Source organism: Mus musculus, chromosome 14 (assembly GCF_000001635.26).
Source record: "Mus musculus strain C57BL/6J chromosome 14, GRCm38.p6 C57BL/6J".
In the NCBI taxonomy this organism is placed as follows: domain Eukaryota; kingdom Metazoa; phylum Chordata; class Mammalia; order Rodentia; family Muridae; genus Mus; species Mus musculus.
Window position 1 is genome coordinate 114,818,320 of NC_000080.6, and position 16,156 is coordinate 114,834,475.

The 16,156-nt window shown below is 41.0% G+C and overlaps 2 long non-coding RNA genes across 2 annotated transcripts in view; one reads left to right on the forward strand and one right to left on the reverse strand.

Annotated features, from left to right (window-relative positions):
* Gm41244 overlaps nucleotides 1-16,156 on the reverse strand; it is a 79,430-nt gene that overhangs the window by 51,659 nt on the left and 11,615 nt on the right. The window lies entirely within an intron of this gene.
* Nucleotides 13,646-16,156, forward strand: part of 4930524C18Rik (RIKEN cDNA 4930524C18 gene) — a 29,363-nt gene continuing 26,852 nt past the window's right edge. Inside the window, exon 1 of the long non-coding RNA NR_045661.1 lies at nucleotides 13,646-13,795. This is a non-coding gene — a long non-coding RNA (RIKEN cDNA 4930524C18 gene). The remainder of the gene's footprint in view (nucleotides 13,796-16,156) is intronic.

Genomic DNA, 16,156 nt, shown 5'->3' on the forward strand with positions numbered 1-16,156 from the left:
AGCGATTGTTTCTGGCTTGAGCATGGCTTATTCTCCACCTATTTGCACAAAACTGTCTCACATTATCAGGTGCCACACTCATGGTTGTAACAATGAGGTTTCTTGTGAACAGGGATTCATAATTTTTATTTTTTTTAAGATTTTATACAATCTATTTTAAACATATCCCTTCCCCCTCTCAAAACATTTCCAAGATCCTGCCCCCTTCGTAGTCACCCAACTCTATGCTTTTTTTCTCTCTTAAAGGAGAACAGAAAAAAAGGTCAGCCTCGCATTGGTTAGTTACTACTGAGTCTGGGGCCTATGCTGGAGTGTGCCTGATATCCCCAGTGTCTTTGTGATCATGTTTATAAAATATTATTGAGTCACGTTCCATTTTGAAAAATGAAGAGATAGTGTGAATGAGCTTCTAAATCCTCAATCATCCTATCAAGTATTCCCTGGGGGACTTAAGAATTGGGCTGGGGAGTTATTAGGGTTATTTTTCTATGGACCAATTATTGAGGAGGAGTTGCTTCAGTCAGACTTATATGGAAAAAGAAGGAACAAGAACAAGAACATACACGCACACCCACACCCACACACACACACACACACACACACACACACACACACACCACCACACCACAAACCACACACCACACATACAGGTTTTTCTGGTTACTTTCACCTACTGTGCTCCATCTCTTGTGCTCTGAGACTCCATTATCAACCTGACCTTGTGTTATAAAAATCCAAGACCATAAAGCCTACACCACTATTATTTATAATAGTCTTAGTTGGTTTCTATTAATTTCAACCAGAAGAAACTAATAAATATTAATGGGAATGTTCCTGTTATAACAGAGTAGATAAAACAAATTTCAGAGTCTCTTAAACTGGATATTTAGAAAGCACATTCGGCAAACACGTTTGGAGTTGTAATAAATAAACATAGTTCCATGAATGAAAACTTTCCAGTAGAACTTAAGTATTGAATAATTAGCATAGTAAATCAGAAATAAAAATTAAAAACATGTACAAGTAGATCATATTCACAGTATTCACAATAGCCATGGTGGCCAAAAAGCTACACGTCATCTGTAGGTTCTGTACAACTGAATTCACCAAACCTTAATGCTATAAAACTTGATGGCCTGGGAGATACCTCAGTCTGTAAAGTGCTTATTCCTCAAGCCAAAGGACCCAGTTTGAGTCTCCAGGACCCACATAAAAACCAAGCCATAGTGGTGTACACCTGCAGTCCCAGCACTAGATAGATGGAGAAGTTTGCCTCCATCTCCAGGGCTCAGTGCTTCCTAAACTAATTACTGTTGTTTGACAGTTTTCTTGGGGAGACTCAAGCAAACATCTATTCACCACAGACAGGCAATGACAGACCAAACTACAGGTAGTCCCAAAGCTGAACTGACAAACTGAGTTTTATTCTGGTTACTATAATATGGGTGAGGGGTCACTTACATAAGCAAAAGGACTCAAGGACAACTGCATCACGAAAGCTCACCCCAGCATGTGTGACAGCTCATGGGAGCTGGAAGTCTACAGCACACTGTACAGCCTTCAGGGAGCTAAACAGCCTGGACAGTGCCATTTACTGTAGCTCAGTCGGACTCGGGGTGTTCTGGATAGCTCAGCTCTTCTGTTGCTATGGGGTGGTTTGATTGGCCTAAGAGTGTCTCTCTGCTACCATTACTGCAGATATATGCTTGAGAGAGAAGGGCCTTAGTGTATCTGAGCAGTTTTAGGGACTTGACTAAGCTTTTAAGTTCTTTGTTTTCTGAAGTTGATGTGCTCCCCTGCAGGAGGGAATATTTCTCCCATGCATCCTACATCTTAGAGATCTTTCATTCAAGATGAAGATTTGCCTTAGAGAAAAATCAATAAACAATTGCTAAGTGCCAGAGTCTGGTGAGAGACCCTTTCTCAAAACACATAGAAGGGCAGTTTCTGAGGCATGACATCCAAATGTAACCCCGGCTTCCATGCACTTGCTAATGTAGACACAAGTGCACACACACACTCACACACACACACACACACACACACAGAGAGAGAGAGAGAGAGAGAGAGAGAGAGAGAGATTCACAAGGCTAATCATGTTATGTCTATATACTATCAAAATATCAATGAATTTCAATAAAAATTTCAAAGGAATATAAACTATTTTATAAATTGAGATTTTTAAGTAAGTGTACGTACAAGCACGTATGTGAATTAAAAACACTGGATGGACATAACAGAGTATGGCAATTTTTGTTTCTGGGTTATAATATAAATGAAATTTCCTTATATTTTTAGTTGTTGATGATATTATTTATAGCAAGCATAGGCTATTTAACCAGACATGCTAAAGCTACCTTTTGAAGAAAAAGGAAAAGATACACACACACACACACACACACACACACACACACACACACACACACATATGGCCAGAAAAAAAGAAATTTGTTGGAATAGAAAAATGACACAGTGACTGAAGCACTGGGAAAGCAGCACACACTACAGCCAAGGCTGGATTTTGAGACATAGCCTTGTTTCTGGATGACAGGAAATTGCTACTTAGGACTTGCTTTCTCTTAGCAAATCTGAAAGTGAGTGTAGCCATGTCACAGCAAAGGAAACTCAGGCCTGGTGGGTCCATTTTCATCACTAGAGATACTGAAGCAATGTTTCTGTGTTATTTTCCTGAGGAGGGATGATGGAAATGCCTCGCATGTAGTCTAGGGCAATTTCACTTGCTTTAAAATCATTTAACAATTCATCATTCACCCGGTGCAAAACTTCCCTTTGCCCCTCTGTCCCCCTGTCCTTTCCTTGACCCCGCTGTGTGCTGCAGTCTCCAATAGGAACCAAAGCAGGGGCCCTCTATTGCTCCTGTGTTCTGTCTGCCTGACAGCAGGACTGGCAGGCTGGAGAAGGAAGGAGGAGGGAGAGACAGGGGTATTCATTCCACAGACATCCTTCCCGCCTACTGAGAAAGACCAAGTCAGGAGGCATTTTTCCTCTCCTTCAAACCTAGGGATGTGGGTTCAGGCTACATCCTATACCACCCTGCTGGCTGGGGAGTCCTGACTTTCTGCCTGCACCTTAGAAAAGGGCTCTTTTATTCAACTCTCCTCAAATTACCCAGTGAGGCATGCCATCTGTTTCCTGCTAACACAAAAGCTTATCTGTAAAACAGACTAAGAGGTCTACACCCTGTTCTTTCTAAAGAAAAAAAAAAAAAACTCATTAAATATTATTTCATCAGCTCCATGGTGGCTCAGAGATGTGCTTTGAATGGTCTGTAGCAGACCTGGTTACACTTCTGCTCATTTCTTTCCTTCTAATTTCCAAAGCCAGCGCTTGCTATCTTTGCTAAAGATTCACCTTTGTGGGCCAGAACCCCTTTGTCTATGTGCTGGAAAAGCCAAGGGGGCGGAGGGTAGGGGCTAAAAACATACATCTCCCCATTAGGTCCTAGAAGCAACTAATCAATATCAGATAGGGTCAGTCTATAACTATTGCCGGTCTCTCATATGTGGTAGGGACAGATGTGAGGTGTGATAGACTCCACCCCTAGATACACCCTGCTGGGTTGAACCTGAACTGGATGCTTCCTGTGCACTGAACTGGCACAGTTCACGCCCTGGGTTTCCCCGCCCTTCGCTTTTTTTTCTCTCTCTTCCCCATCCCCAATAATCATTGTGGTTTCTCTTGTTAAATCCTGACAATGCAGCTCTTCTATCTAACTCCCTGTATTGGCTAGTTTTGTGTCAACTTGACACAGCTGGAGTTATCACAGAGAAAGGAGCTTCAGTTGAGGAAATGCCTCCATGAGATCCAACTGTAAGGCATTTTCTCAATTAGTGATCAAGGGGGCAAGGCCCCTTGTGGGTGGGACCATCTCTGGGCTGGTTGTCTTGGGTTCTATAAGAGAGCAGGCTGGGCAAGCCAGTAAAGAACATCCCTCCATGGCCTCTGCATCAGCTCCTGCTTTCTGACCTGCTTGAGTTCCAGTCCTGCATCCTTTGGTGATCAACAGCAGTATGGAAATGTAAGCCGAATAAACCCTTTCTTCCCCAACTTGCTTCTTGGTCATGATGTTTGTGCAGGAATAGAAACCCTGACTAAGACAAATTGGTACCAGGAGTGGGGTATTCCTGTGACAACCTGACCATGTTCTGGGGAGGACTGTGGAAGGACTTTGGAACTTTGGGCTTGAAGATCCATCCATTGTTAAGAGCTCTGTCAGATGTTGTGTAGGAGCTTGGAAGATAATGTTGAGAACACTGCAGAAGATGGAGGTCTGGTTTGTGAAATTTCAGAGGGAAAATTAAAGACTCTTTTCAGGGCCATTGCTGTTTTGATTGTGAAGATTCTGTAGTTCTGGTTAGCTGGGGCTGAAGAATCAGCTGTGATTAACAAGATACCAGAACTACTAAAGCAAAAACTTTGCATTACTGGGACTTTTGATGCTGGTTAGCTGGAGCTAAGAAATTAGCGGTGATTAAGAAGAGACCAGCATCATTGAGGTGACATCTTCTGGGAAGTGTTTTCTGAGAGCACAGTGGCTGCGTTCCAGATATAGCCAAAGTTGTACCTTGTGCTCTGGCTGGACTTGGTAACGTGTAAGGGTCACCCAGGTGGTACTGGTTTTGAAGGCATGAAGGAGTTGAGCAGAGCAGCTGAGGCTTGGCACTGTGAGAGGCCATGGAAGGCCATTGGTGAAAGTGCAGCCTCAGTTGCAATTGATGGCCCAGGACTGAAGGGGTCATGCAGTGTTTTGGAGATGCCAGTACCATGAGATGACCACCAAGAGCAGCAGCAGCAGTGGAGTAGAGGCATCTGGAGCCTAGAGGATGACGCGTGTGCTACAAAGGGCATGGCTGGAGAAGTGACCCAAGCCCTTGGAGGAGCCCAGAAGATCGTGAGTTGGATCCCAGACATTGGACGGTTGGAGATTGATTTTTGCTTTTGATTGTGACTGTGCCCTGATATTTTCCCTCTTGAAGGAAGAAACTGTTTTAGTGATGCCCACAGTTAAGAGACTTTTAATTTAAAAAGACTTTGGATTTTTAAAAGAGATGGATATTTTAAAGAGATTGAAATTTTAAGAATATGTAAAGACTGTGGGACATTTAAAGTTATTTAGACCTTGGGGATGAATAAGAATGTAAGGGTTGAGGCTTACTAGTGATGTGTTTGTGTGTCAAGTTGACAAGGGGTCAGCTGTATTGGCTAGTTTTGTGTCAACTTGACACAGCTGGAGTTATCACAGAGAAAGGAGCTTCAGTTGAGGAAATGCCTCCATGAGATCCAACTGTAAGGCATTTTCTCAATTAGTGATCAAGGGGGCAAGGCCCCTTGTGGGTGGGACCATCTCTGGGCTGGTTGTCTTGGGTTCTATAAGAGAGCAGGCTGGGCAAGCCAGTAAAGAACATCCCTCCATGGCCTCTGCATCAGCTCCTGCTTTCTGACCTGCTTGAGTTCCAGTCCTGCATCCTTTGGTGATCAACAGCAGTATGGAAATGTAAGCCGAATAAACCCTTTCTTCCCCAACTTGCTTCTTGGTCATGATGTTTGTGCAGGAATAGAAACCCTGACTAAGACACTCCCCATCTCAGGTCATCCCAAATTTAAATCAGCAACCACATCACCAGCATTGGAAAATACAATTTAATGTTTAGCAATATAAAATTATTTTATTTGCTCTGGGCAGATACTCATGTCTAAATGAAATTCATGTCAGATGGGTGTTTTGTGATCAGCATCATGTGTCTTGGGGTTTGTACTGTTCATTTCAGCCCCATGGGAGTCTTCTGAAAAACAAGGCCCTCACTCGTTCTCCTTGGGCATCTTTTAAATTCTGAGGTAAGAGATTATAAAAGTGTAGACTAGGATGAGATCACTTTGACCCTTAGGTATGGGTTGAGGCCATAAAGAGCAGCTTGTGGGGCATACAGTAGTTGGTCTCTCATAGAAATTCAGGACTGGAAGAATGATCAGTGCTCAGCAAACTAGCCCCCTGACTGATGGCCATTTTCACAAGTAGGGTGGGGCTGAGGAGATTTGAAACTGATTCATCTCTCATGTCTCCTCCAGAGAAGAGCGATCTCTGTAAAATCAGAGCACTAGATGGAGACAGGAACAGATGGGCATGCTCCATTATGTCCCCATTTCAGCCTTTTACTTTGATGAGTGAGGTGACCAAGTTAGCTCTCACAAAACCATTCAGCTGACTACTGGGGGTTCAGGCGCTCACTCCCAGTGTCAGGGTTCTAACTAAGTTATCAGCCCTGGACAATACTGCTTATTCTCCTTCACAATTATTTAAAAACCCTTCAAGAATCGATGATGTACAAGTTTACTCTTCGATTTTCCCCAGATAACTATTGCTATTGTATCAGAAAGCTAAAGGGTTTTAACATAATTACCGATGAGTAGTATTAACTTTTTGCAAAACATTTGCAAAATCACTACAAAGCTTATGTCCATCATAAGCCTGACTAGCAAAATAAGAGAGGGTTAATACAGATCATTTTCTTTTGCACCACACCTCCAGGAATGGACCCAATATCACTATAAACAAACAGTTTTGAGGATGCTTAATATTTTTTTAAAAAAGCTATTTTAAATTTAAAAAAAAAAAACATAGTGCATTTATTCAGATCAACAAAACAGTATAGAGTAGAGAAATAGCAGCCCTGTCTGGTCTATTTTACTGATTTATTGAGAAAAAAAAGATACTTTCCATGCTTTAATTTCTAAGTTTTATCTTAGTTTAGGATAAATTAAATGAAAGAATCATCTTATTCTTTCAAGGCCTTCAGTAAGTAATACAGACATAAACAACTATTCCAGAAATATAGGTGGATAAATCTATGTATTTAAATCATTTTCTGGGTTTGTGGTGGTTATAATTTTCAAAACATTATTACTAAGCAAATACAAAGTGTTCCTTCAGAGCTGGTATCGAGTACAAGGAATAATGCACGAGGCTTGCTTGTGACCTGGCTAATTGTGACATATTGGTAAATACTAATTTAATGTATATAGGCAAGTATAAGCAACTAAAAGTAAGAATATAATGCATATGAAAATAAACTCTTAGTTATAAATTTTAAAGGGATTTTATAAGTGCATTTAAATGATATCGGATCATTGCATGCCTTGATTGGTTTGCTTTGCAATTTAACAGCCTCTTTTCCAAGAGAACTAGGCCACTATTAATAGATTTTTTAATCACTTATAAATTAAAATGCAGAAATGTTATACTGTCCTGTGATAAGCCTACACATTCTATTTCTGTAATATTTGCTTCTACCTACATAAGAAGTACCAATGTTTGTTAAAGAATGGGGGGCACTATAGATGCAGATACAATTGTAGCACATAGAGAACCTTTGCTCATCCTTAGAGCTACTCTTAAGAAATTCCATACATTGGTTGCCTTTATTATACAGATAAAACCACTTTTAAGTGAATCTCGAGTGTCTCTTTCAGTACAAATCCTACTGGCCAACTTGAGCCAGATGAAAAATTCAAACCTAAACCTAAACTCACCAACAATGCTAGGCAGGTCATACTGACCTCTTAGTTGAAATTCCCTCATGGGCAGAATGGACCTATTAATAACACACATTGTTATCCCATAGTGCTGTTGTAAGGATTAATATGCATCGTATACAGAAGCAATTGGACAACTTCTAACACAGTTACACTATGTGCATATTTGCTATTACTATTCTCCAATCACAACTGATGTTCAAGAAATGTCTGCTGAACTAGATTCTCATCCAAAATAAAACAATACACAGAAACTCCATTCAAATAGTCAAAATTGCCTCCTGTTTAATGATTATGTGGGACCTAAGGTAGTAAGTAACTAACTAGCAGCTCAGCTCAAAGCAGGAGTCCATGAGAAAATCACTCATGTCCTGTTACCGGAGTGGCTCTGTGACTCCATCCTCCCCACAACTCCATCATCAGCACCCCACTGAGTAAAACCCAGTTCATAGTACCTGTGCTAACTAAGATCTTTTTGCAAATAGAAGGACATGCTGACATGTATTCAAATGCAGTCAACCACTTAGAACTGGATGTGGAGTTAACACAATAAACACCTACTGACACTTTAATATCATTTTAGTTTTTAGATTACTCACCTAGTTTCAGAAATAGCAGGGATTGTATCCAATAAAGAACAAACTTGCCAACAGCAGAGAGCTGGAGGGCTCTATGAAAGGAGGGCTGGGAATAAATTGCCTACTTAATTCTTTCCAGAGGCTAGCCTCCCTTTGTCATGCCATGCTGCCATCAGTAGCATTTTAAAACAAGAATTTTCAACTTCAGGGTATATGTGGTAATGTGTTTAGCTTTTGAAGTCACTGACAAAAAAGATCTGATAATGTTCCATGTTATGACACCTCCATTATCCCACAAAATAAAGAATTTCTTCCTTTAGAAAAAAAAAGTGTGGTTCGATGCTTCAAAGAGAACACTTCTCCCCATCTAACACTGAAGGGTTCGTTCTCATTGTGTGCAGAGTACAAGCTGCAGTAGAGGAGTGAGCCTGGCTCTGTCGGTGACATGATTAGAGAGTGTGACCTGGGGTTACCAGAGCAGACCCTGCTATGTGACCTTGACCTCTTATTTTCAAAGGTACAGAAAAAATACAAAAACCACTGGTGTACAGTAAGGCGGAAATGGTGATGGCTTTAGCACATACGTACTTAACTGACTTTAGACAGTTCAGGGTACAACAGTGTTACTTTGAGTTTCAAGGTCTGGGTTAATACACTCAGGATGTGTGCTCTGCAGGGAGTGGTTCCTGGAAGACTGTACTCCACTCGGAACTTCCATGCATTGACATTATGTGAAGGGGTGGCAGTCGACCTATGAACATCGTCCTTTCTTCCTTCCCAAGATCAGATAAGACTAACTCAAGGGATAAAATGATTGGCATACTGACAGTCTTACTGATAAAGGCTAGCTTGTAGGACGCCTGGCGAATGTGCTAACGGATTCCTGATGACCGAGGTTGACTTTCACACTCCTGAGATGTGAACAGTAGGCACGTCAACTCCCACCATGCATTGCGAAAGCAGACCATACTCCATGTTCTTCACAGTCATACACAACAGCAAAATAAGACGAAGCAATCAGTCAATTCAATTTGTTTTTTTTTTTCTTTAATGATGAATTAAAGACACACTATTCTTTACAGGGAACTGGCGCAGGGGTGTCCATCTGGCATGTGGATTTAAGCTGACATACTTATTTGTTCCTTCAGTGACTTTGGAACATATGTGGGGATGTTCTAGTCACTTACTGGGCGAGCACTGGAGTTGCTATCCATTCTCCACAGCATATTGCAATCTCAGGTCAAGGCAAGTTATCCCATCAATTAAGCACTGCTATGAATATTAATTCCATGATAGATATTTATTCTAAGCTCCTTCTGATGTTTTCCCTTTTAAATGACCTTAGACTGGCCATATGGACAACTCTCACACCATTTTCTTGTGCCTGATTGCTTTGAACAGAAAATGGTCCATTATATAGCCCCTCCTTTTAGACCACTGGCTGAACTGTCATCCAAAGAGCCCCACAACGTCTTATGAAGATCACTGAAATCACTGCCACTTATGAAGTCACTTTTGTTATAGGATGCCTTGGTCCTGCCAAAGGTGCACCAGACAGCTTGCAACAGATAGCACTCGCCCTGCAAAGCTTTGGTGACCTCTTGATGAACCTACCTTCCTTTGTAGCAATGCTTACTTAGACCCAGGAGAAGTGTTTTCCCTGGCGACTTAACAAAAGTTTATGGCTGGAGGATCTAGACCCTGCGTACCTGTAAGGCTGCAGCGGTAGACATGGAAATTGGTACAGATGTGCCCTGTTCCTCTTGTTCTCACTGTATAAGCAGCCCAACAGCCTTTCTAGTCTTCCTTCCCACATACTACCCCTGGTGTTGCAATATTAAGTGCCAACAATAAAAGTCTCTCCAAAATATTTTGTCCTTGCCAGCCTTGACTATTATTGTGGGTAGAGTTGGCTGAGCTGGTTGCCAACCAAGGGAACCAAGGCTGTAAAGATGGCTTACCTGTAAAGAGTACTTGCTGCACAATAAGGGGGAAAGAAGTGTGGATTGTATTATGAACACCTAGAACTTCAGGGGACCCAGGTCCTTCATCTTGCCTCTACAGGCACTCGTAGTCGTGTAAGAGTGAGCACACACACACACACACACACACACACACACACACACTGAATAAGTAAATAAATAAATCATTGATTCTCTTGCTAACAAAAATATCAAATTACTACCATTACTGCCTATAACCACATATTATCAAGTCATAATATTTCCACTGCAAAGAGTTTAACATACTAACTTGTGCATTTGTAATAAAGCAACACGTGTGATCACCCACTGACAACGGAATTGAAAATAAGTAATCTGATAGACTTTTAAAAGCCTGAAAGAACACATCATATTTAATTTATATGCATAATTTGTTAGTGATCTAACATTCTACTTGAAAGAAATGTTACATATTTTCAATGAAGATCTACAGCTCAAATACAAAAGGAAGAAGCTAATAAGAGCTATGCTTTCAATTGTCATCTTATTTTGTTTATTTTGCTTTATTAAGCACAGCTTATCTGGCTCCTTAGGCACCAATTCCTTATCTGGGGTGGCAGCTTCAGGAATGATGGATGATGTGTCTGCATAGCTCTTGTTTAAATTCCCACTGTCCCCTTTGAAAGCTTCTGAAGGGTAATTCAAGCCAATCTTGTGCCCTATGATGTGAAAGGTTCTTTTTAGAAGAACTAATATTTATATTCTTTGCCAAGTTCTCAGAAACCTCAGCTATATCGGTCTGTGTGAAGTGAATATAAATTATTAAACCATTTATAGTCTGTCTATTTATAAGGTCAAATGAAAATATGAAGGAATCCGTGGGATATATGGAAAAGTTACAAAGTAGATGCAAAGAAAAGTTGGATCAATTTTCCTGAGCTTCTAACAAATACCAGGGGAGTCAAACACAATGATTATGCAGACATTAAATAGCCTAGCTGGGGAACTTCCAAGCATTGGAGACTTACATTCACCCCCAGACACTTTAAGAACCAGAATCTACCGGGGTATGCAGCCTGGAATTCCCCTCCCCCATGCCAAGACAAGTTTCTTTCCAGTTTGATTTTCTCAGCAGCAAACTAATCAGGCTTAATTATTCCCAGCTGTGAGGCTTTCTCTCCCAAGGGTCCCTTCCTGCTGATCCCCAAGTATTACAGAATCATGCAATTTTGTTAAACTCCAATAAATACATAGCGCTTTGTAAAACCTAATTTACTCACAAGGTTTCCAGCTTTGTGACTATCAAGTAAACATTCAAACCACTTCTCCAAAGGGCCATAGGAAATTCACTCTTCTTCAAAGGGGAGACAAGATGGCTGGTTCTTAAAGTGGTATTTCCTTCCAATAGGATTTTAGTGGAATAATCATATTTTTATTAGTTGTATGCATCTGTATGTGTGTTTCTGTATATATGGGATAAATACTAAATTAGTGCTGGTATACTTAAATATCTTTACATGCATTTAGAATGATTTCAGTAGCTCTCTGTCTCTGTCTCTAGCTGTTAATATAATTACCCTTTCCCTCTCCTTCCTGCAAACTCTCCCACTTACCCATCTCCTTGCTCACTTTCAAATTTCATTAATTATTTTTACAATAATATATGTTGATCTCTGTGTGAATAGACATGTGTATTCCTAAACACATAAATATAACACATTTTGCCTGTATAATGTTACAAATAAATATTGTTAATACAGGAAGAAGAGCTATAATCATTTTGGTTGAGTGATGGTATCTTAAACCATGTCATGATAATACCAAGAAAGTGAGTCAAAATAGCATATTTAGCACACCAAATCTTCATAATATTAAATGTGTGGATCCTGTTTCTCAAATACTATTTTCTCACATTATTTAGTCATGGTTATCAGAAAGGGATTTTAAAAAAAGTATTACCTGAAGAGTATTAGTATTTTATTCTTTAACATTACAAACCCAATTACAGTTCACATGAATGAATCAAAACTCCATTAGTTATTTTCTGCAAAGATTTAAAAAAAAAAACAACAATAACAACAAACCACAAGATTAGAATTACACTGAAATGGATTGAAGATATGAATACAGGCTTTTCACTAAAGTTGGTGAAGCTAAAGTTTCAATTAATGAATGGCTATCTGAGGCTCAAGCAATAAACTTTGTGACTGTGAAGATGGGGGCGTGATAAAGACAGAGCATCAGAAATGGAGCAAGATCAAGATGGCTAAGAGAAGGTTTGCAAAACCGCATCAGAAAGCCACACAAGTAATGAGTTACACCTAAGGTTTCCATAAGGTCAAGCTCGCTGCCCTTCACCATACCACGGTCCATCTGTGCCACAAAGACACTTACATAGCATTACTTCACTCTATCATAGTAAATGCCAAGCTGTGTAAAGCACTATAGGATTTAATTAAAATAAGAAAAACTAATTTTGATTAAATGTCTATCCGTTTTCAGGATCCTGCTCAGACTATTTTTAGTGTTATTTTTGACTTCTGAAAGTGATTTTGTAAATAATAATCCACAGCCAAATAACTCACATGTCATTTTTATCCTTTATGCTAAAACAATTTTTATGTTGTTACTGTAAGAGTCCACCAGACATAACCAGTCAGGTACAGTTTATAGCCTATTTAAAGTCTTTACTCCAGCTGTCTGTGACCAGGTATTCAGACCTGAGTGTAGCATGAGTGTCCAGAGCACAGAATTTTGGAAGACAGAAACTGAATCCTGGCATCTAACTACCCAGCTGCAGGTCAGGGCTTCATACAAGCAAGAACTTTGATTAGCAATTAGCTGAATGGGGTAGTCAGTACAAGAAAACCATTTGCCAGAAGACAGGCTAAGTTAGCTAGGGCATCTTGACCTTACAGAGTCCTAGAACAGGGTTGTGTGATTTTCCACAAGATACTCCATCAAGGAGAGCAAATACAAGTTAAACCAGAAACGGCCTCCGCAAGAGTACAAGACAGAGGGAACCTCTGCCCTGTCTTGCCCTGTCACAATGTGGAAATGAATTATCTGATACTAAGTACAAAAAGGTTAATCTACTCCATGGATACCAGTGCCCTCCCAAAGATGAAGTAAAGGAAATACAAAAGCCATTTAGTTTACACCTCATATTCATTCACAAGCAACAAACGCTAAGACCAAATGAACCAGACAGGAGACCATGAAGAGTTGATAGCATGTAGCATCCTTTCCCTTGGAGAAATCTGATGATTTTGAGAACCAGAAAAATAAAATTGAAAAATCTGGTGTTGACCAGTACAGAAGGCATGAAGCCAGTGGACCATTCAATGGTTGTTTTCATAGTGGGGAGAAAACAAAAACAAAAACAAAACAAAACAAAAAACAAAACAAAACAAAACAAAAAAAAAAAAAAAAAAAAAAAAAAAAAAAAAACGAAAAAGACAGTGACATCAGTGTCCTTAGTAGTATAAGCTAAGTTCCTCAAAGCCACGCTGAGTTCTAAATTGCACAAGAAACAGGCAGGCGTCCCAAGTCAGGAACCCTGGAAAACACATCAAAGAAGATAGCCAAGTGGCAAATGAGCATGCACAAACCCAGGCTACACATGGGAGCCTCTTAAATGGTCGCAACACACAGCTTTAGAACGGCCAACGTCCAGAACGTAACAACAGCTCATGCAGCACGGCTTTCTCCTGACCTCACCAGGTAAGGCAGGCACCACCGCAGCTCACGCTTGAGAGACCGAGGTGAGTTTGAGGCAAGCCTGGCCTGTAGGGGTTGTGGAAGGCAATCTTGTGAGGGGAAAAAGTGGGGTGGAGAGCAAGAAGCCATAGCATCCTGCCACTCCGCCAAGAGTCCTGATCTGCCTGCTGTAACAGGCAATAGGTCTAAGATGGCTTACGCAACAGTGACATCCAAAAGGAACGGAGGCCACCGTAGTGGCTGTTTTCACGGAAGTCCTCACGGTTGGCAATGCCCTCCGTGCTCCTGAGCTACATTATCAGGCAGGACCTTCATTGAAGCAGGGTGACGGTGTGGAGAGATACAATTGGCTGAGACTGTAGGGACTTGGGATTGGCTCAAACACTGTCTATAAGCTTACGCACTGCACATTAACTCAGATCTACACCCTGATACTGCTCCCTGGAGTCTGATCCCTGGAGTTCCCCATGTGACTCTGTCTTTTCTCACCCCCTATTTTCGGTCCTGTTCCCACACTGGCCTATATAACAAGTTACAGACCAAGCCAGAGCTACATAGTAAGAGCCTATTTTTAAAGAAAGCACTTCACCAACCGACACTCACTCACAGTAATAGCTTAGCTTTTCAAAACTCTAAGAAAATTCTGGGCAGTGTTTTAAGATATCCAGCATTCAGGGTCTTTCTCAAAGGCACAATAGGTCACACACAAAACCCAGAAACATTGCAGAGGGGACTTAAGACTAACTTATGAATCTTTTCCTAAATATTTTATGAATTAGGACACTTGCCTGCCAAAAGGCCCAGAATCTGCTATCCATCCATCTGTCTGAAACGTATACTTGGCAAGATACAAAAATAGGAGCAAAGTCAAGTTTCCAGGGCAGGGAAATCAATGGAGAGAGCTGTAGGAGAAGCATATTAAATTCCAGCTCAAGGTTAGGTCAGGCTGATGGAAAACGTGGGCAGATGACTCCTCCAAATACACCCTCCCCATCACTAATCCACTGTTCCTCTGGTCAGCTAGGGGCAAGCGAAGCTCCGCAGGGAAACTTGTTAAGGCGCCCTCTGCTGGCATTTTAGAGCACTGCTTCTCACACTCCCCACACACACACACACCCCACTCCCCCACCCCGCTAGAAACGGATTTGGTCCAAAGCCCCGCAATTTCCATTTCAAACAGTGATCACGAAAATGGGTATCTGAAAAGCAGTCACATTGTCCTACCTCGGTCTTTATTCTGTAGATCCGTATTATTCCTTTAGGCGACTTAGCTACATTTATTGATTATGTCATAATTCCCTTTACCTCCGTTTAGGGAAAAGAGTTCACGATAGGTTAATCTCAGAGCCTTTAAAAGTTTTGTTCCTTGCTAATGTCACTTGGCTTTGGGCTTCAGCCATGGTTCAGTCTTCTCTCTCATAATAGGAATGAGACAAGTCACTAGATCTTTATTCTTAAAATGTCGTTGGCCATAACTCAAGACAAAAAGGAACCACTTGTTAAATAAAACACACGTTAGACAACTAAGGTTTTAAACCAACTGCCCAGACTGTATCAACTTATAATTCTAAAAGCACTAAGGCAATAATAATAATAAGTAATGAAGAAAATAAACACTAAATAATGAAGGGAACACAGAATCGGCTTCTTTAACGAATCAGTCAGACATTGCTTCACAGGAGGCTGCGGCTATCGAATCCTGAAGCCATCCTTAATTCAGTGAAAAGTCCGCTATGAGCGGAATGAGGGGCAGCCCTAGTGGCCGACTGACAGACTGACTCCACCCTTTTCTGTGCCACACACGCCCACATCAGGATTCAGAAGAGTATGTGTAGGCTTCCACTCGAGTCTTCCCTCGAAATAAGTTTTTGGCTGCCTGCCTGTGGGTGGAAGTGTGCGTTTGCTGAGTGAGCATCCTAAGTGTCCTGCTTCGATTCATTCTTTACACCTCTGCCATGTTGAAATGAAAAGCACTTTAGCTGACGCTCTACTCCTAGAAGAAGAGATAGCAAAGGGACTATTTGGGCACCTCCAGCCCCCGCCACCAACATTCTTATAGACCGACAGAGGGAAAGTCAATACTGCAGAGCAGAGCCCAGCCTGGACCACTGCAGCATTCGCCCGCAGAGAAACCCAGGAAGTGGTTGTAAAGTTCTTTGTTTCTGAACAGTTTTATATATAACAAGAGCTAATCAATATTTGGTCTGTGGGCCAGACAAGGGCTTCTTATAAATTATGATAACGGAGATCAAGGAAAACCTGTACAATCTAGGGCAGGGGTAGGGGGGAAGACAAATAAATAAATAAAAACTCTTGAAGATTTAAGGAGAAAAACAAGAATCAATTTAATGTAACTATTTTCTG